The following is a 21,493-nucleotide window of genomic DNA, read 5'->3' as shown; positions in this document are numbered from 1 at the left end:
AACACGTCCATAGAGTTTTACATACTACTGAATGGAGACTTTGTCATAACGTTTAGGCTTAGTGCCATTTGGTCTTGATTTAAACTCTGGAATGAATATATTTCTCAGTATTCCATCCATCTTTTGTAATTCTCTTGTGGCAGTTAAAAAAAGAGGGGGTTTATATAGATGTAAGTTTTTCGTTTTCATCCTTATCGGCTGCTTTAATGGGTTTGGCATCTTGTACAATGTAATTGATAGGTTAGGCATAGCTGCCATGGTTTTGATGAATGATGCTATCACAATTCGATTTAACTGCTGCGTTTTTTATGATTAATAATGTGGTCACTAGGTGTCACAGCAGAGCATTGAACTTTTGAGCTGAGATTTCCAATTTAGTCCTCAGAACACACACACACATGCACGACTGTGTTTGATATTTTCTCGACATTATTTTGCCTCGTAGCCTATATCATAATTAGAAGAAGGTTAAAACATTAGGGCCAATCCCGGCTAGAAACCAGAAAGGAGGAGTGGCCGCACGTGCAACACGGACTAGGTACCGACGTTAATAATGTAGACTGGGTGGTCTGCTGGCAATATGAGCCAGGGCTACGTCCTAGCCTCGTGTCAAGCTTTATACCTAAGAATGTTCCATACCCTTGAACTTTAGTAACAACAGTACTTTAATACGTAATGGTAAGTCAAAGGAAAGTCGAAGTTATCGAAGTGTAAAAGTCAATCATTGAACTGAGGTCCACCTGCTCAAAAATCTATTGCGTCTTCTTATAAAAAATGTGTCTTCATTCGAACCTTCTTGTGTCATTGTAGGCTTTCAAGTTTGCAAGTATGTCTTCTTTTGTGTGAATTATCAAAATACACAAATATCACGTTGGCCTCGTTTGTTGTCGTGGGTTATTGTTCAATTTTAATAAGTTTGTCTCCCTTTTCGGAATATTCGTTCAGAATAACCTCAACCCTGACGTCAGACCTAACCCACCCTTAACCCTAACCCAAATATAATGTCTCACTTCTAACATAGGTCTGAATATTTTATGACTATCCTATACTTGTCCTCATGTGCTAAACCTTGTTATGTATTACTAAAATTGTAGCTAACATCGAAGGTGTTCAACTAGTGATTTAATACAGTCTAATAGAAGACTTGGTATTGTGCGAAAGGACTAGTCGGCGCTTTATGTGGTAGAAATAGTTTGATTGGCACTACAACATATTCTTATTTGCTTTTAGTCACAATTTCATATAATTACTAATGTCGTCTTTACCCGCTGACGATGTGGCTCTTCGACAACCTCCGAGAACAAGTTTTTTCAAATGATATTAATGTTAATTCATATAAAATAATAAATAAATATATGTGCATTTGACTAATGTCTTGAGCGGCAAATTACATACCTTGCTCTGCCGTTGGTCAAAGTCCTACGTATCCGGTGAAAGTCTACAAGTAAAAGTGAACTCCCAGCCCATAACGGGCTTTCTTTTCAAGCTCTGTAATTCACTTTAAATGTCTTGCTTTAAAAGTTTTGCGGATTATCTTAATGAGACTGAATCCTTCGTCCCTTTATTCTTGAAAACAAGAGAAATCTACACAAATTTGTTTAAAATGAGCAAAATTTATGGGAGGATTTTCACTAGCGTTTATTCTCTAAGAAAATTTTTGAAATACAAAGGAAGTGCATTGAAAGCGAGAAAGTTTAGCAGTCGAGTAAGAAACTTGGCAGAAATGGCAAAGCAATTACATAACTTCTTGTACAAAATAGCCATTTCACAGTAGAGATGTGGTCAAGATTTCTACAATCTGAATTTGGTATATTTAATAGTAATTTACAATTTTGTTTCTACGGAAAAACTATATTCTATATCAAGAAGTAAGAAATATCCAAAGAAATGTTATAATTATTAAATAACTCTCTAATCCATTCTTAACACTTGTTCTAACCCTATTGTAAACCGGAGTTAAATTGCGCGAATCAGTAAAAAAAAGTAAAAAGCTTAAACAACAACAATATCATTACTCTAAGCATAATATTTCGTTATTTTATTACTGTTTATTTTGGTTACTATGGGAAACAAGTCAAAATGCTGAAAGCATTATTTGCAATTTTTGACCAGTATAGTTTTGGATAATGATTATTTATGTTCAAAATAAAATAAATAAATAAATATTATCGTGTTTTATTAAACCTTACCCAAAAATTTTGATAGTTAAGCAATTTAGATAAAATTCATAATAATTTTAATTCATTTATTTTAATTCACGCCATAATTGGTTGCGCATGTAAAACTGATGATATAAATAGAACCTCAACCACTGCTATGTTCGTGATATCCCAGTTGGACTGATAAGCTCTAGTATTGGGCAAATGGTTTTATCGCTACTTGTTATGGCAATTGTAATATAATTGACTGCCTTTCCCTCTAGTCTAACAGTGCTAAATTAGGTAGGGTTAGCGCAGATAGCCATCGTGTAGCTTTACGCAAAATTCAAACCAAACCAATATGTTTGACACACTAGAATGTATTCGTCATTGTTTTAACTCATAAGTTTGTTATACAGGAGTGTGTTACTAATTCATAAGCTACTTTTAAACTTAATTTGGATAAGAAGTTATGAATGATTTTAAAAATTTAATATATGTTTAACTCTGCGTCCAGATGTGTCATTTGGATGACCACTGTTCACACAGTTTAGTATGTTGTGTTAAAACGATTTTCAGTGCACAAATCAGCAAGTCCCGTGACAATCACAACCGATATAAAGTCACGGTGGAAACACATGTATCAGAACTACATTTTAGCATTATGTGGCGTTTCATGAGTAGTGTGATTCTATCAAAACCAAAATATTCATACGCTTAGCTCATAAAAATTCACAAGATAAGGGTGACTCTTGCACTTAATGACTTTGGAAGAGCACATGAAAGAAAAGACTATAAGGATTAAATTGGGGCACCAGGACCAACCAGAAAGAGATTTGCAATAGCCGTGGCAAGCAAAGTGAGACGTCTTGTAACAGATGAAAATTCACGAACAGAAAGGACAGTGGTAAAAGAGGTCCACTTGCCCAAGACAACAGTGCACAACATAATCAAGAATGATCTCTGTCTAAAAAAGTCACTCGTACACAAGTTTCTTCCACGAAATTCCTCTTCAACAGCCACAAAATAACTTAAGTAGTTGAAATTCGTGCTTTTCCATACAAAGACGTATTGTTCGTGGATTTTTATATGATCACAATGTTGAAATAGGTGCAAGAAAAAACGTCTTCTTCGTAAACTAGACGGACTATAGAAACCAAGAAAGAGAAATGGTGTGCTTAACAACCTTTTGTGGTGGAAGATATAATTTTGGGCTTTCCAAATATAGGTTCGTCAGATACAGCATCGCAAGACGTGGCAACATGAACTTTAACGACGTGGTAAGGCTCCAATTTTATTTAATATAACTTGTTCAACCTCTTTATAATCTTTACTATTGAAAATATCTTATATAAGCTTTAAGCTTGTTCAAATATGATGAAAGATTGATTGCTTTCTAAATCTAATAGCTCAACCATGTCATGTACAGATAGTGTTTGTGGCTAACACGTTCCCGATGCCCAGATCTGACATTTTCTTAACTATTGCTTGAATGTGATATAAATTTAACTCTTTTGTAGATATTATGAGAAGTTAATCATTGGATTAATTGAAAATAAGCCTGATTTTTATTTAAAAAGCTTGTTTGCTCTTGATGTCGTGTAATTTATATTGTCACGACTTAAACTGTTTCTTAACGTGCACTCGTTATATGATAAAAATTCTAAGGAGTATGTATGTTTATGCGTACTAGCTCGCATATAAGTCCAATATTCTTATTGGCTAATTATACAGTGGTACTTTTAGTTTACATTTATACGAGTGAAAAGAACATTTCATGTACAGTGTTCAATATGAACGCAAAAAATACGATGTTTATAACAGTAATATAAACAAACACGCAATGAAGCACATTAAGTTAATTCTTTACTTTCCAGTGACTTATAAATTAGGTGATACCATTACATCTCAGTACACATTGAAACAGACGCTTAAAATTCGACTATTAAGCTCAAAGTTTAAACACGCTTTGTACGCAAAGTACTAGTTTATCTGTGCAATTTGCCTTAATAGCCACTGCCACAACTTCATTTTTTCGATGCTCTACAATACCACATTGCGTGAAAGATTTTTTTTTCTAAATAATGTTTCAGTAGACAAATAACTGCACGAGTTTATCCACTAGTTATTTATTATTATTACTTATTTTCACTTGAATTAACTACAGTCGTCATTCAGAACAACTGACGAACCAACAAGCTAGTCTTACTGTTTCCAAAGCAGGTCAAGCAATACTATTTTTTTGATCTTGTGAGTGAAAGTACATAAGAGAGCAGAACAATATATCCATTACATTGTGGACATGAAGTTTCATTCCCTTAGAGACTACTGAACAATCTATTCACTCAGTTTTTAACCTGTTATTTATCACAAACTTATAATCCTTTTTAATAATTACACACTTCAATAAGTTTCTATAAGTAGCCAAAATATTTATGTACTTACACAAACTCACAGTTACTTATGCATACCTATAAATACACAATTAGTTATACACACGTGTACAATTCTATATAAGCTTAGAGCAGATCAGAGACAAAGGAAAAACAAAAGTTAAGCTCGAGCCCACTATGAAAACAATTTATCTGTAACTTTTCTTATGACTAGTATGTAAATCTCTTTGAAAAAAAAAAAACTGAATCAGGTTCTACAGCTTTGTCCAATAGATCAAAATTATGTTCTTGTAAACTGTGTGTTATACTTTTGAAGCTTTAAAAACGTGTCCCCTTCAGTAGCTCAGCAGTAATTTAAAAGGCTTATAACGTTAAAAATTGAGTCATTGTGTAACTTTGAATTTAACAGCAAACAAACCAAACGACCTTTAAAAACATTTTCGTAATGCTATTAATTAAACATACCTATATATAAAAAATATCTTTAGGGTTTGAGGAGAGAAAACTACTCCAAATATTTGATTAACTGTATAACATCTATTATTTTTTTTAGTTTAAGACACGAATTTAAAAAATAATAATAATTACAAGCAGCTCAAAGTAATGCTTTGAAACAAGAAATCATGTTAAACAAATCAAAAGAAAATACCATAAGCACTTGCAGTGTCTTTATACTCCTATATAAAGCTTGACACTATATAAATCACTCGCTGTTTCTAACTGTCGATATTTAGGTCCTTTGGTGGACCTGGAAGGGTCAGGTACAAACTTGACCTCTCCCTCCCACACTTATGGTGTTGTTAATAATTTTATGTTTGAGTCAACTGTTAAATGTTAAACGCAACATAAAAGAAGGTGTTGCTGTCACAAATGTTCATTATTATTAATTTTAAACCCGTATCAGGGTCATGTCCATTTACGTTCGAACATTTATCATTTACACTGGAACACACTTGCTACTTAGATAGTCCATATAATCCAATGTTTTTCACGTTGTTGGCTTATTTTATGTGTATGTACACAAATACCTTTTTAATACACTGTGTGATAAAATAACAACATGAGGAATTAGGTAGGTCTAGCAATAGGTGGTATATTACTAAACTTGTAGTACATATTTAAGAGTGAGGGGTACATTATTTTCATTATGTATGATATAGCAATCTAATGCCCATAACATTTCGTTTTTTTTTATGTGTTTTCTTAAAGTACGTGCTGTGAAGTCTGTTATGGAGTTGTTGTATGCTCACGTATTTATCTTAAAATTTAGAGTTTATTGAGCGGGGAACTTTGTAGGTGCTAGTGAGTATTGTATTTTCTTGTTTTTGTAGTTGAGTTTTAATTTTCTTCGGTACGACATTGATCCAGACTGGACAAGTGTATTCTATGATTGGTTATATGAATTGTTTGTATATGTTTAACATGTTAGTTGGTGTTGTTCCTGTATTATTTCCTGACAGACTTCTAATTTGTTTTATTCTTTACCAGATTTTGTTTCAGATTTCATTTTTGTCAGGTTAATTTTGTATCGAAGGTAAGACAAAGAAATGTCGCTGTTTGTTTGAGAAGCGTTTTGCGAATATAAAATTTGGGGTTCATTATAATTAGTTTCTTTAGTTCTGCCTGAACTAAGATTTGTGTTTTTGGTTTATTAATTTTTATTCAGTATTCAGCGATGTTGTTTAATGAGGGCTGTAAATTCGTGGCCACTATTATTGATGTTTCGGAACTCTTCCAAATATCGAGGGCTGTTTGTGATAGCCGTCCTATAATTTAAAAATGATAAACCAAAAGGAAAGCGACTAGTCAACACCACCCACCGCCAACTCTTTGGTTACTCTTTACCAACAATTGACTTTCACTTACAACGCAACCCACTACCGAAAAGAGTAGCACACTCGGTGAAGGAATTCGATCCTGCTAACCGCAGTCATATTAGAACCTTAACGTACCCCGCTAGTACAGCGGTAAGTCTACGGATTTATAACGCCTAAAATCAGGCATTCGATTCCCCGCGGTGGGCTCAGCAGATAGCCCGGTGTGGCTTTACTATAAAACACGTACACACAGAGAGAACCTTAATAATAACATTTTGTCAAAAATAACAATTTTGAAACAAAATATGCATTTTTAGTAAACGGAAATATTTCAAAGATAATTTGGTCAACATGTGTTAAAATTATAAAGTAGGTAATATCCGTTAGTCAAACGAAAGTATTATGTGTGTAATACACTGGTATGAAAATTACTACATACATATAATTCACACACACAAATGTGGTTTAATTGCACACCTGTGAACTGCTGTAAAGTTGTTCTTTTTTCATGTATAGGATATATTATCACTAAAACCTATATTCCATGGCATAAATTATGCCTTACGGTTTTGAGGGACTTCATCCAGTGGTATATATATAATATTCTAATGTTTTGAGAGATTTCATCTAATGGTATAAATAACGCCCTATTCTTTTGAGGAACTACGTTCCTTGGTATGAATAATTCTGTAAACATCATACTTTATTTGATATATGTGACGCTTAAAAGTGTGTTAAGGACGTAACTGTAATGAAAATAACACACCAACTTAAAAAAAAACAGATATCCCGAAGAGTACAAGCTGTGACGAAGAAACTAAATCAAGTTAAGAATATTTGAGGATGCTGAAGAAATGATGGCGATTATAAATTTGCAGCTAAATAGTGTTTTTTAAAGAACAACAACCAGCTACGAAACTCCGTCATTTTCTTTTTTCATATATATCTCTTCTCTTTGGATCTGAACCTGATTCCAAGACCCTATACGACATGAGTGCTCTACCAATTGAGCTAAAGGGATAACCCCTTTGGAATTACTAATAAGGCAATTTTTAATTATTTAAACCAAAAGACGAATTTTAATGTGTATTTGTTTTGTTGAATTGCGTGTAAAACTACTAGAGGGCTATCTGCGCTAACTGTCCCTAATTTCAAATTGATAGACTGCTAGAAAAACAACTAGTCAACACCACACACCGCCAACACTTGGACTGCTCTTCCACCAACGGAAAGTGAGATCGACCGTCATACTATAATGCCCTCACGAATGAAAAAGCGAGCGTCTTCGGTGACGAGTCTCGAAAACACGACCCAAATATTGCAAGTCATGTGCCCTAATCATATCTGTGAAACTGTCTGTCTGTCTTACGAGTAACAGCAATAGCTTGTACCTCTATTCTTTATTTTATATCCAAGTCCATTACAAATACACAAAAACCTCGAAAAATTTGTAACAGACAATACTAAGGTTTGTTTCTTCGTTTCATAAAATGATAACGTGAAAACAAAACTAAAGACATCTCCTGGAATGACGTATTGAAAACGAAAATTCCACGCATCCGTTTGTTAAAGAAGATATTTTTTATTTAAAAAAATGATAAAATAAACTTATATATAAATGGCAAAATAATGATAAACAATGCTAACGTTATAGTATTATTCTATATTAATCGGAAAAAGTACAAGCTTATAACCGTTTAATTATCAGTGATTTTCTTATCATAAGTTAGATTCATAAAGAAAGGGTGTGTGTGTGTCATATTCATATAAAAATAAATACACAAAATTAAATAGTTTCTCGAATGTTTTTTGTCTTTAATCAGAAATTACTCTCAAAATATAAGCGTCTGTATACTAAATATGTTATTTATATAGTTGTTTTTACACAAACCTCTGTTTTGCTGTTCTATATTAACAAACACTGCACCCAAAAATAAAATATTACGTAATCATGACGTCATAGCTTTTGCTATCAAACATTTTTCCTTAAGAAATAACATATAAACGTAAAATAGCTAATTTCTATTTAACACGTAATGCCATTTCCAACAGATTATTGTAAATTCTTAGTATTTCTTCCTCTTGCTTCCCAGTGGCTCAGCGGCAAGTAATATGATTATATAATTAAAAATCGAGTTTTTATACTTGTGGTGAGCAAAACACAGCTAGTCTATTGTGCAGCGTTTTTCTTCACAAAAACAACAATTACAAAAAATTTTCTCACTTAAAGGAAAATGTCCGCCTTTGTTTTTGTTTGCGTGAGGCTAAAATTGTAAAAGTACTGAAAAGCTAAAACTATCATAACAATCTGATATCATTATTTTAAACCTATCTTTAGTCTTAGCCCATTTAGTCGATAAATTTTGCCCAGACAGCCCTCGTGTAGCTTTGCGTGAAATTAAAAAAACAAACAAATATAAGTTTGTAATTGATCTAACATAATATCAATCATTTACAATGGATTAAAAATTAATAAAATAATATCCATAATATGTGTTAACTTTGGAACAGAAATAAGTTTAAGCAATGAAAACACTATTTATAGATAGAAACAAATACCTGAAAAGACACAAAAAAAAAACCACCAGAAACTCGTGGAATTGGAAACAGGTCTTGAAGCAGAAAATGTATTTACGTAGGAGGAACAAGAATTTGTTTGTTTGTTTATTTTGGAATTTCGCACAAAGCTACTCGTGAGCTATCTGTGTTAGCCGTCCCTAATTTAGCAGTGTAAAACTAGAGGGAAGGCAGCTAGTCATCACCACCCACCGCCAACTCTTGGGCTACTCTTTTACCAACGAATAGTGAGATTGACCGTCACATTATAACGCCCCCACGGCTGAATGGGCGAGTATGTTTGGTGCAACCGGGATGCGAACCGGGACTCAGATTACGAGTCGCACGCCTTAACACGCTTGACCATGCCGGGCCAAGGAACAAGAGCTACGCGAAAACAATATCACCAACCACCCAAACAGTGATTAAAGCATTAAAATGGAAAGAAGGATATGTTAAAACATGAATAAAAACTGGGAAAAAAATACAAACCATGCATGTGAGACAGCAACAAGACCTGTAACACAGGAATCAAACCTGAAAAATTGAAACGAGACTTAAAAGGAGAAAACAAAAATAATATAAAGAAAATATCATGAAACAAAAACAAAGAGTATAAGTTATAAATGAAGCTTGAAATCAAAACCTAAACCGTGTAAGATACAAAATATTTGAAAGAGGAATAATAATGAAAATATCAGGTATGGTCTCCAAAACCTATAAATCAAAAACAATAAACTTATGAAACTGAAAACAGAGATAAAGTTTGATAAATAAGAATGAGCCTTATGAAATAAAAGTGTGATTCGTGGCTTTTGAATTTCGCGCAAAGCTACACAAGGACTATCTGCGCTGGTTGCCCCTAATTTAGCAGTGTAAGACGAGAGAAGGCAACTAGTCATCACCACCTACTCTTGGGCTACTCTTTTACCAACGAATAATGGGATTAAACGTAACATTATAACTCCCCCACGGCTGAAAGAGCGAGCATGTTTGGAGTTATGGAGATCCGAACCCGAGACCCTCAGGTTACGAGTCGAGTGCCTTAACCGCTTGGCCGTATGATTCGTGAAACAGAAATTACATATGGGTAATAGAAACAAGACGTTTAACAGAGAAACAGAACTTCAAAAATAGACACCATCCTAAGAAACAGAGATAAAGCCTTATTTAAAAAATAAGTCCTGAGTGAAAGATGTGAGACGTGTAAAATAGCAGAAACTCCCATAAAATAGGAATAATACATGTTAAACAGAAATAAAATGAAAATTAAATTGATAAACTAAAAAAAACCTTTGAAAAAGCTTAATAAAGGAAAAGAAAATATGTGAAACCGGAAAAGAAAGATTCGTGAAACCAAATGCGTGTGTGTGTGTGTGTTTTTATAGCAAAGTTACATCAGGCTATATGCTGAGTCCACCGAGAGGTGTGTGTTTTTTTATAGCAAAGCCACATCGAGCTGTCTGCTGAGCCCACCGAGGGGAATCGAAACCCTGATTTTAGCGTTGTAAATCTGTAGACTTAACGACGTTCCAGCGGGAAACGATACCAAATAAAAGCGGAAACAAAACCTGCAACGCATAGACACAAAAGTTAAGTAATAGACAATATCTTAATTAAAGGGTAGTAACAAAGCAATAAAACTAAAGGATTATCTTCAAAGAAAGATACAACGTGTGAAATAGAAACGGAACTGTAAAACGGAAATGGCACCTATGCAACAACATTATTCTTCCTGTGAAACTAAAACAAAAGTTTAGAAATGGGAATATAATTTTGATTATAAGAATTTTGATTATACAGAAAAAAGAAGAACAGTAAGAAAAACAGATAAAACAGTTTTAACTAAAACAGATAAAGCTTTCGAGGAGTTAAAAAATACGTTTTGTACACCACGAAAAATATAAATCTTGCAGTTTATCTTAATACTTACATAATTACATTAAAATACAGCAAATATGGTTTGTAAAACATCAAAGATGATTTTAGTTTTATAATACAAAAAATTGGAAAGGAAGAAAATACGTGTGATTTGAAGAACATGAGTAGGTGGTGGGTGTTGTTGGTTAGCTGCTTTTCCTATAGTCTATCAGCTAAAAATTAGTAATGGCAATGCTTAGGACTCTTGAGTAGCTTTGCATCTGAAGTATGAAACCAACTAGTTATTTACTGCAAAAAAAAAAAAGTCACTACGACTTCATGAGCTAATAACGTTTATTGAGTTCAGTTGTCGAAGTTAGACAATATGAAGTTAAACCTTTGAATATCTGTTACTTTTACGGGATTGTTCTGAAGCATATACAAGTACTACTAAAAATACAGCGACAGGTGACTCAATGTAATTGAATTAGAGATGATATGGAAGACAGGACTTAGAAAGTATGTGTACTTAACACAGACACACGGGAAGTACAGGCGTGATTATATGTGAAAAATAGAATTAGTTTTCTCAAGCTGATGACAGGTGAGTTTAGGCGTTCGTCTTGTAATCTGAGGGTCGCAGGTTCGAATCCCTGTCGCACCAAACATGCTCGCCCTTTCAGCCGTGGGGGCATTATAATGTTACGGTCAATCCCATTAGTCGTTGGTAAAAGAGTAGCCCAAAAGTTGGTTGTAGGTTGTGATGACTAGATTCCTTCCCTCTAGTCTTACACTGCTAAATTAGGGACGGCTATCGTAGATAGTCCTCGTGTAGCTTTGCGCGAAATTAAAAACAAACAAACAAAACAATCAGGCTGATGTTTAAAATAATAAAAAATATATAAAATTCCCATAACTATTTCCCTCGGGAAAAAAAAAAACGAAAATATTGAGCCTAGTCAATCACTTAGTCATAAGTTTCGCCTGTCATAATATAAATGCTCAAAATTTCCAAGAACGCAAGAGAGCGAGCGATTAGTGAAGAAAACTATAAATGAAAGAACAGTGAATAAAACTCAAATTAGACAAGGAAAAAAAAAACGTTTTCGATGTCTCCAGAAGAGAAGAAGCCAACCACAGAAGAGCTAAGTCGCAACACTACTATTACTTACGCCTAGTCCAATAGACAAGGTGTGTACTATCTCTGGAGAGAGTAACATAAAACATAACCAATAATCACAGCCTACAGGCGGAACGCTTCACGTCTACAACCCAAACGACAGGTCAGCGACGGACCAGAACCGCGTTAATATCAACCTTGCTCGGCTCCGCGGTCACAGAGCCGTGAAGTAAAGACTGTCATTATGTGAAGTAATGCTTTGAGGGAACCACCCTTCCCGGTGGGTGGCCTACCGAAACACGCTGGTTCCAATATTCTCGTGTCACAAATGTCTTATAATATATACATTCATACTATTGTATCGCTTCTTGAGTTAACATTTAGATTGTTTCGATATTAATATCTCCTTGTTTCTGTCTTTATATTTATATATATATATAAAGAACGTATTATCCTATAGTACGAATTTCTCTGTTTTCGTTGTTTATTCTAAGTTCAATGTGTCTGAACTAAGAGAACACATATTTCTACAAATACTTACAAAATCACACATCGTATCTTGTGTAAATGATGCAATTCTACAAATAACGTCCATATCTTTCAACTGATATTTACCGTTTGCTTATGTTTTGTTATTTTACCGAAAAGGGGTCGAAGGCTGCCTGGAGAAATCACTATTCGAACCACTCGCACCACTAAACAGTAGCATGTTGTCTGTCAGTCAGTCAGTAGACATTAAAATGATGTCACATAAAGGACGCTTAACGTTGCAATTTGTACTGTCGTGACGTCAGTAAAACGTGGCATGTTATGAATCACGAGAAGAATTATGCACTCTGTAGGCATAATATATGAACTTCAAAAGAAAAAAATGAAAATGTTTGTTACTATTAATTTTGGGTTTATTTACTTTTGTAACAAGACACTTTCGAAGACCTTATGAAAGTACATCTAGTTTATAGCCCCTGTTTCTAATCGTTGTAGAACTACAGTTGAAGATTCACCTGATTGGCTGGTTATGTTGTTTTTCAACAATTTTTCAGCTGCATCCAAGACTTCAGAAGTCGCCATCTTCTGATTTTTCTCAAATACTACCAGAAAAAATACTATCTTAAAAGTTAGATTATCTTATCAGATTAAATATAAAAACAAACAAACAGAAAGACTGGTCTTTTTCAGGGCGAATTTTTCAGACATTGTATTCGTGTATCAGTATGCAATTTTTGACGAAGTGTCCTTTTTGTTTGATTATTTTTGTCCTATGTTTGATTTCTTACGGGTTTTTTTTCCACAATACCTATGCTCTTCAAGATCAATTACTTTTTCCTTCCAGTTTACCTCGAAGAACATTTAAAAGAAGATATAAATGAGCTTGGTCCAGTATGGCGAGGTGGGGGACACTTGACTCGTAATCTGAGGTTCGCGGGCTCGATTTCCAGTCGCACCAAACATGCTCGCCCTTTCAGCCATGGGGGTATTATAATGTGACAGTCAATCCCACTATTCGTTGGTAAAAGAGTAGCCCAAGAGTTAGCGGTGGGTGATGATGACTAGCCGCCTTACCTCTAGTCTTATACTGCTAAATATGGGACGGCTAGCGCAGATAGTCCTCGTGTAGCTTTGCGCGAAATTCAAAAACAAGCAAACAATAAATGAGCTCTTTCAGTAAAGAAAAAAACATACCTTCACGACATAAAGGTGACACATTCTGCATAACCATAAAGTACTCGTGAGCTAATTACACTACCATAAAGATACATTGGTTTTCACACGAAAAGAACAGACTAAAAATATATATATATATGTTTAATATTTTCTCCTCTTGACTCCCTTTATCTTCAACTATCAGTTTACCATGCCTACTAGATTTATGGTAATCTATGGTTTGACAGTGAAGAACCTCTTTTCAACGAGATGTTCATGAAATATTTCACACAATTCATTTATTTACAGGTCAACTAAACTTTTCAATACGACGTGTTCCTCCGTCGTGAAATGATTAGGCAGTCCACGTGAATCTTGTAATTTAAAACATGAATTTCAAATCAAAGTACCTTGTAATGTTAAACGTGTCTGTAAATATCTTTTAAAACTACTGTCTTTTTCAATTACTTTTTGACTATTTCAAACAATCTGCACGCTACGGATATTTAAAAACATTAAATTCTTAATTGTTAAAAGAACCCAGAATGAACGATTGTTAGGCATTTTAAAATCATTTTTATTTTATTTTATGAATTTATTTGTTTATTTGTTATTAAACACAAAGCTACTCAATCTGTGATCTGCCAATTGTGGACGTTGAAACGGATTTTTTTTTTTGCATTAAAAATCCGCCACTGGGGAATACTTTTGTAAACAAATAGTCAGCTTGAAATTCTTCCAAAAACGGTTTTTCTTATGTCATTTGATGTTCATAATTGGTTCTTTCCGTCTTTTAATTCGTGGTTTGTTTTCGTAAGGTAACTTTGAGACAGTTTACAACAGGAAATTCAAACAGATGGACAGATGAACGTGGCGAATATCAAGAAAGAATAACGTAGGAAATAACACTGACATTTCATAACGTTCACAGTAAGTGTTCGTTCCATCATGAAGGAAAAGAACAGTAGCGACATGTACGACAAGGTGTAATACATGTGTCATCTTTTGTGTTCTCTCTTTTAGTACAGTGTGAAAAGCTAAGAAAAACTCTATTATAAAGTAACGCCATGTTGATCATACATCAAAAACACAATTGGGTCGCATAATGGTATCGCTCAGCCATCTGCTTCCGGTTCATGGAACTCGCATGTGTTCGTCCATTTTTACAGTTTTCACTGGAATGAAACCCCCTGGTGTTATTTCATTGTACCACATTCCATGCTCACCCTATCTACCTATATCTTTCACCCGCTATCAATACTCTTGTAAGGAGAACCCTCCGGGTAACAAGCATAGCGGCTATAAGCATTGTTGTCTTTTAACCGGTATCCGTCTTTTCACCATAGTAACACATGTATCGTACAAGAGTGCCGATTACATGTGTGCTGACAACAATAGCCGTGAAACGGGGAAGCAAAACCATGTAATGTAGCTGCTGGTGGAACGTAAATTTTATAAACGATTTTCTTTCACATGACTAAACGACAGACACTTAATAACCCACCATGTAATTTAAATTTTTTCGGATACAAACAAGTTTCTAACCATCAAATTCGTAATGAGACCGCGTTAAAATTGAAAAGTATTGGATTGGTCACTCGAATTTTACAGTTCAGTGTAAGAAAAATAAGCCTGTCTCTAGACTGTTTATACAGAGAGGACGAAAAAGACTGAAGTTAAAGAAAGAAAATTAAAGAGAAACGTCGTATTTGATTTACAAGACGTCCAAATAAAATAACGTTAAGTAATGAAAAACATCATATATTGTTATAACCAAATAACCTCATGCGACATCTGTTTCTATGCATAAAAATGGCATATTTCTAAAGTGTCCCATTATTTCTAAGATATATTTTTAATTTTTTGTGAGAAATTGCTGGAAATTAAAAGTGATTTTATATCGTTTTGTTTATCTCCTATGATATTGTTTAGTGTTTTGTTTATCTCCTATGTTATCGTTTAATGTTTTGTTTACATATATCGAAAACAAGTTTCAGAAAGAAAACAGTTTCTTTCACTTTGAAATGATCCACAATTTACTGAAGATAAGTTATTGATAAAAGTTCTGTCAGAGAAACACGGTATGAAAACATTGGTCCTAACACTAAATTTTGCATATAATTCAAATGATTATCAAGCAACGACAAATACTTAAGAAAGAAAGGAAAATGTATCCTTACAAAAATATTCAGAGAACTTTAAACAAATGCATCTTAAAGTATGAGGTAACTTTTAGCTGTGATCAACCATTCCTATTTTATTCGAGATTCATTTTTCATGTTTCATTTTTTTATATTCTGAATCCTCATAAAGAGACATTTACAGACCACGGAAACTAAAAAATCGCGCTCAACCTTTGGGGGTACGCGTGTGTGATAAGTGTGGCTGTAAAATCCAACTCTTCGACTAGATTAGACCAAGGGCTGGGGATAAATGCTGTTGATTATTTGCCCTCCCTCTTATCTATCAGTTCAAAATAGTCAATAGTTAATAGTCAAGATAACCTTTGCACAAATACTGTATTTGTCGGTGTATGAAACAACCGTAGATTTTTAGAGCACTTTAAATGCATTTCTTTGAGTTTCGATGTATAGGAAGACCTCTATTGTTATCAAGCAAGTCTAGAATATTACTTTTATAAGTTTTAAACTGTGCTAACCTGCGCTATGGGCTAATCAATACAACCACAGATGTGTTAAAAAATGCTCTTCAAACGCTACAGACAGCTTAATATGGCATAACTTAAGTCACAAACATGTATTAAAAAGCTTTACAAAGTTTTCATCTTAATTGAACTCATTTTCTATCACAAAAACTAAACCTTAAGATATAGTGAACTATTACAAAAACACGTTAACAAAATTAATGTACGTTACAGAAATTAATCTTTTTGATATAATATTACCAATAGTATAGTATGGCGGATGTAATAAATACATTTCAAATCATAGATACCTTGATTAATTGTGACTCTCATGTGAGACAAATAATTTCTAGTTACAAAGAAGCGAGACAAATGATACTGTTACAAATAGGTTATTGTAACTCGATAGGAGTCAAGATGTCAACGCACTTACTCAGGAAAACAAAAATTAAAGGAACAACGAAACTTTGGTTAAATATGCTGATAACCGGATAGTTATTACTTTATCCCTATCTTCGAACATGTGTGTAAGACAAGGGGTAAAATTATGCATTGCGTTAAAAGTATAAAATATCGCCTCATACACAGACAAATACGATGAACGCATACAGTGTAACTATTTATTCACTGAAGAAAAAAAAAACGTAGAATAATTCCATTAGAAACACACACAAATGTATTCAGTCCACAGTAATACTTAAATTTTCGACCTGGCATGGCCAGGTGGTAACGACGCTCGACTCGTAATGTGAGAATCACGAGTTCGAATCCCTATCACACCAAACATTCTCGATCTTTCAGCCGTAATGGCGTTATAAAGTGACAGTCAATCCCACTATTCCTTGGTAAAAAAGTAGCTCAAAAGTTGGCGGTGGATGGTGATGACTAGCTGCCTTCCTTCTAGTCTTGCACTGCTAAATTAGAGAGATCAAGCGCGAAATGCGAAACAAACAAACCAATACACCAAGCAATAACGTATTAAAACCCGTATTCCAACTTACTTTAAGTCGAACTCTCTGAGGATTAAATTTATTTTGGCTCATTGGAAGTGTATACCAGGGACGATAACGAATTAGTACGTACAAAAAACATATTTTCTCTATTTGAGAACAAACAAACAGCTGTCTCGATATGCTACCTTTTGGCTTTTCAACTCTCGGAGAGTGTACATTCCAAAGACATTTCTAAAGATTCTTTAGACCTATCTTGTGCAACTTAATTAACACTTAATCCGATAGTGCAGAGGAATAAGGTATGAAAATGCGAAGAACGACATATGCGTGATCTGTGTATTATTTTTACGTACTTTGTGCTTTGTTAGAACATTTGTTTCTTCATAGAGCCGCCACAAAATATAAAAAAGACATTCAAAAGGAAAGGACAAACAAATAGATAGATATATGCATAGTTTTAACTATGGTTAACTGATTGTAATATATTTTCAAATCGTGCGTTAACCAAAGATAATATAGTTAAAGCCAATTATTTATTTAATGCCTATGTTAAAATGTTTTTCATTATCCTCCCCTTAGATTGCATAAGATTTTCTTTCCTCATGTTGTGGCTTTCTTCAATCACACACCTGGTGATTTTAAAGTTGAGACCATCATGTTTGATCACTAAACATCACGTGATGAATATATATATTATATTCATCACTTTTTGGCACTAGCAACCTCAGTTAGATCAGTCATTGTAAAGCATCTGAGGTTAGCAAGAGCTACCAGATCACTGACCTGCGATTGGAAAACTTCATTAATAACAGGTCAGAGGGCCCGCTTTGAAAGACACACTCGTGACTAGTAGTCACATAATCTTTAATTGTGTGAAGACACAAAAGTAGATAAAATTATATGTTCTTCATACTTAGAATTAGATTTACCTCTGTCATATCACGCAGGTAGAGGGGAGAATGATGGGGGCATAATCTTTAGTAAACACAAAGAAATATAGCGTTCTGGCTCCATCTGCTGGTGATATTGTTATTAACTTCCTTTACTTATTGGTCAGGAATTTGTGACTTGGCTAAAAATGCTTTCTTTTCTTCCTTTGAATTTACGAAGTTAGATTTCTCGTGTCATCTCCCACATCTGTGATTGAATATGTATTTGCCTGAAGTATTCTGCTTTTAGAGCTAAAGAGAAAGTTTATAATAAGTACACGATAAATCTTAAAAAACATGTAAATGCTGTGATCTTTTTATTTGTGAGCAGGTCTGGCAAAGCACCCAATAATATTCTGTAAAATTGACAAAGAACTAAGAACTTGTTACTTCAAGAACTTTAAACATTTACTTCAGAAAGTTTACACAGTCATACAACAAAAATCTATCTGCGTATAGATAGATGTCCCTAATTTTAAACTGATAGACTAGAGGAAGGGCAGCTAGTCAACAGCATCCACCGCCAACTTTTGGACTACTCTTGTCTGAGTGAATAGTAAAATTTGACTGTCACTCTTGTAGTGCATCCGTAACACGGCCCTAAAATGTGCATCGCATTTTCTTTTGTAACCACATATCCTGCACTACTCACATTGTATGCCTACTATAATCCCCAGGACATGCCTACCAAGAGATAAAATGATTCACCTAAGGTTTATTTATATACCTAAAGTACGAATGACTTTCTTCTAAATTTTCTCATTTCTTTGTATAAAAAGTGACTGAACAAAACCGTGCCATCTAATAATTAAAACACTCAGTGTATTAGTTATGACAGGTACAAAAACTACCAATAATTAATGTTATCCCTTGCAAATCTTACTTACCATTAAGTTGGAGATAAAATTGTTTGAAACTGTAAAACATTTTCAATTTTTTCTTTACAGCTATCTTGTAATAAAGGGAATAGTTTAAGAAACCTGCATTAAAAGGTTATTATGAAAAGCTGAAGATTACAGCTAAATATTTTATCAAACCTTAATGATGGTGTTTTGATTTTTAAAATATCGTGATTAAATATATTTTATCCACATATCAAACGGTCACTTAAAAACAATGTCATTCTGTATATGATTACAACAATCCATTAATTTTATCGTTTTAAGTTGTTTTTAAATAAAAGCAAGTAACAAAACACTGCACCACTGTAAAGGGCTATTTGTTATTTGTTTTAAATTTCGTACAAAGCTACTAGAGGGCTATATGCGCGAGCCGTCCCTAATTTAGCAATGTAAGACAGGAGAGAAGGCAGCTAGTCATCACCACCCACCGCTAATTCTTGGGCTACTCTTTTACCAATGAATAGTGGGATTGACCGTCACATTATATCGCCCCCACGGCTGAAAGGGCGAGCATGTTTGGTGCGACGGGAATTCGAACCCGCGACCCTCTGATTACGAGTCGAACGCCTTAACCCACCTGGCCATGCCGGGCTTCGTAAAGGGCTACGAACAGATAACTAAATGACTCTTTTCTTGTGAAGTTTGCAAGAAACTCAACCCACTTTTTTCAACAAAATTACAGGGAAGATTTTTAATACTCTTCCCCTAGAGATAGTGTTCTTCATTAAAACTAATTGGAGAAAGGACATCAATTACTATAGAATAAAAAAATAAAATAACAAGTTGAATATTTGTATGCTACTCATACAAATACATTTTGGATTCTGTGTGTCTCGTTTCGGCAACTTTTGTTCATCTTGACAAATGTTCTTTATAATTGCAAACCTGCTAATTAACTACCTTCCCATTATTTCATTTTGTTTCTAAGTCAGTTGAAGTGTCTAGTTCTCTATCTGACGTAGATCTGTAATTGTGTTTCAGGTATCAATGTAATTATGTCCGGATATTAACCCAAAATGTCTTCAGTCGACCTGCATACAAATCACTCTTGAATATGGCTGCTTAAAGTGTGAGTTGTGTTACACGTTTAGTTATGTTGTTTTACATTAAGTGTAAGAGTTGTTTTACTTTATTGCAGCTGGTGAAAAAGTAGTTGACAATAACCTCCTAACAACCAGCTTCAAGAATTGCACAATAAGGTCTCTAAGTCCATGGACGTAAGGCAGCTTATTGTCGGTAACAAGCCAGAAACAAAACCTTCTCTCAGTCTGCTGATATAATCACTGATAACAAACTGGCAGCCAATTGAAATGTTTGTCTACGTTTTCTAATCCATTAGAATTTGACATGATTGGAGGGTACAGTCCATATCAGTTCCACTTCTTATATCTTACATCCAGAATACTATATAATGCTGGAGTGAATTAGAGAGGTTATTAGAAAGGCTGCTTACAGACTTATCTTCATTATTATTCTTTGTAGGTATATATATATATATATATATATATATATATATATATACATTGTAAGCAGTGCTATACAAGGATATACACCATCCATTACATAGCTTTGTATGGTATACTGAATACATTTATTTCTCTTTATCCATCAATCTATTAATCCTATGTATTAAAAAAACGAAACAAATTCATAGTACTCCATCATATTTTTGTATTTACTACTGTCTAATATCTTGCCTGATGTATCCAGCTACCAAAGCATTGTCTATTTGTCAGTATATAAAACAAAATAAATGATTAAAAGAAAGAAGGTTTGAAGGAAAATAAGTTGAACAACTAAAAGATCGTTGAGTAAAAGGCAAAGTAGGCTGAATTAAAATATAACTGAAAAAGTACACTAAACGTTCACTCATTACCAATACATAACCCGCGTTTCAGTCGTTAAAAAGATTAAAAAATTAATTTTAACAAATAATGCATATTTTTGGATGTTGTTACACTAGATATCTACACAGACATGTACACAAAAACAAGGTTAAATGCTTTTCGTAGTGTTTTAATCTATCAATTTTGAAATTATGTTGGTCAGGGTTAATCAGGGTTTTAAAAGAATAAATTTTGATTTTTGACTTAATTACATTAATTTATTACGCCATCTTTAAATAAAATTCTATTTTATTCTGTGGTAAAAGCTTCCTATACATCCATAATATAATGGTGATCTGTCACTCTTTTCTACCAATTATAATTTTTAAATATTCTCCTCATTTGAGAAAAACACTTTCATGAAATATGTTAATCTCGTATAAGCGTTTATTTTCTATATAACATAAAATTTTAAAAACATACTACCTGTTTGTTAGGCCTAACTGTTTTGTTGTTTTTAAAGTGCAAGCTACAAAATAGAGGTTTAACAAACGGCTTAATTAAGAAACACATTTGGAACTGATCATTATTTTCTTTCTAGCTTTCACATCAATTACAAAAGAATGTAAACAGATTAGAAATCAGTTTTAGATATCAGTTCAAAAATTTTCTTACATATATGGCTGTTTGTGCAAAGGAACTCATAATAGA

At 33.7% G+C, this 21,493-nt stretch overlaps 1 long non-coding RNA gene across 3 annotated transcripts in view; it reads left to right on the top strand.

The window, feature by feature from the left end:
- Nucleotides 1-21,493, top strand: part of LOC143249613 (uncharacterized) — a 94,829-nt gene that overhangs the window by 23,793 nt on the left and 49,543 nt on the right. The gene's annotated exons all lie outside the window — the stretch shown is intronic.

This window comes from Tachypleus tridentatus, chromosome 4, assembly GCF_004210375.1.
Source record: "Tachypleus tridentatus isolate NWPU-2018 chromosome 4, ASM421037v1, whole genome shotgun sequence".
Lineage (NCBI taxonomy): Eukaryota > Metazoa > Arthropoda > Merostomata > Xiphosura > Limulidae > Tachypleus > Tachypleus tridentatus.
Note: the sequence above shows the minus strand (reverse complement) of the source record. Positions and strands in the feature narration are given on the sequence as shown.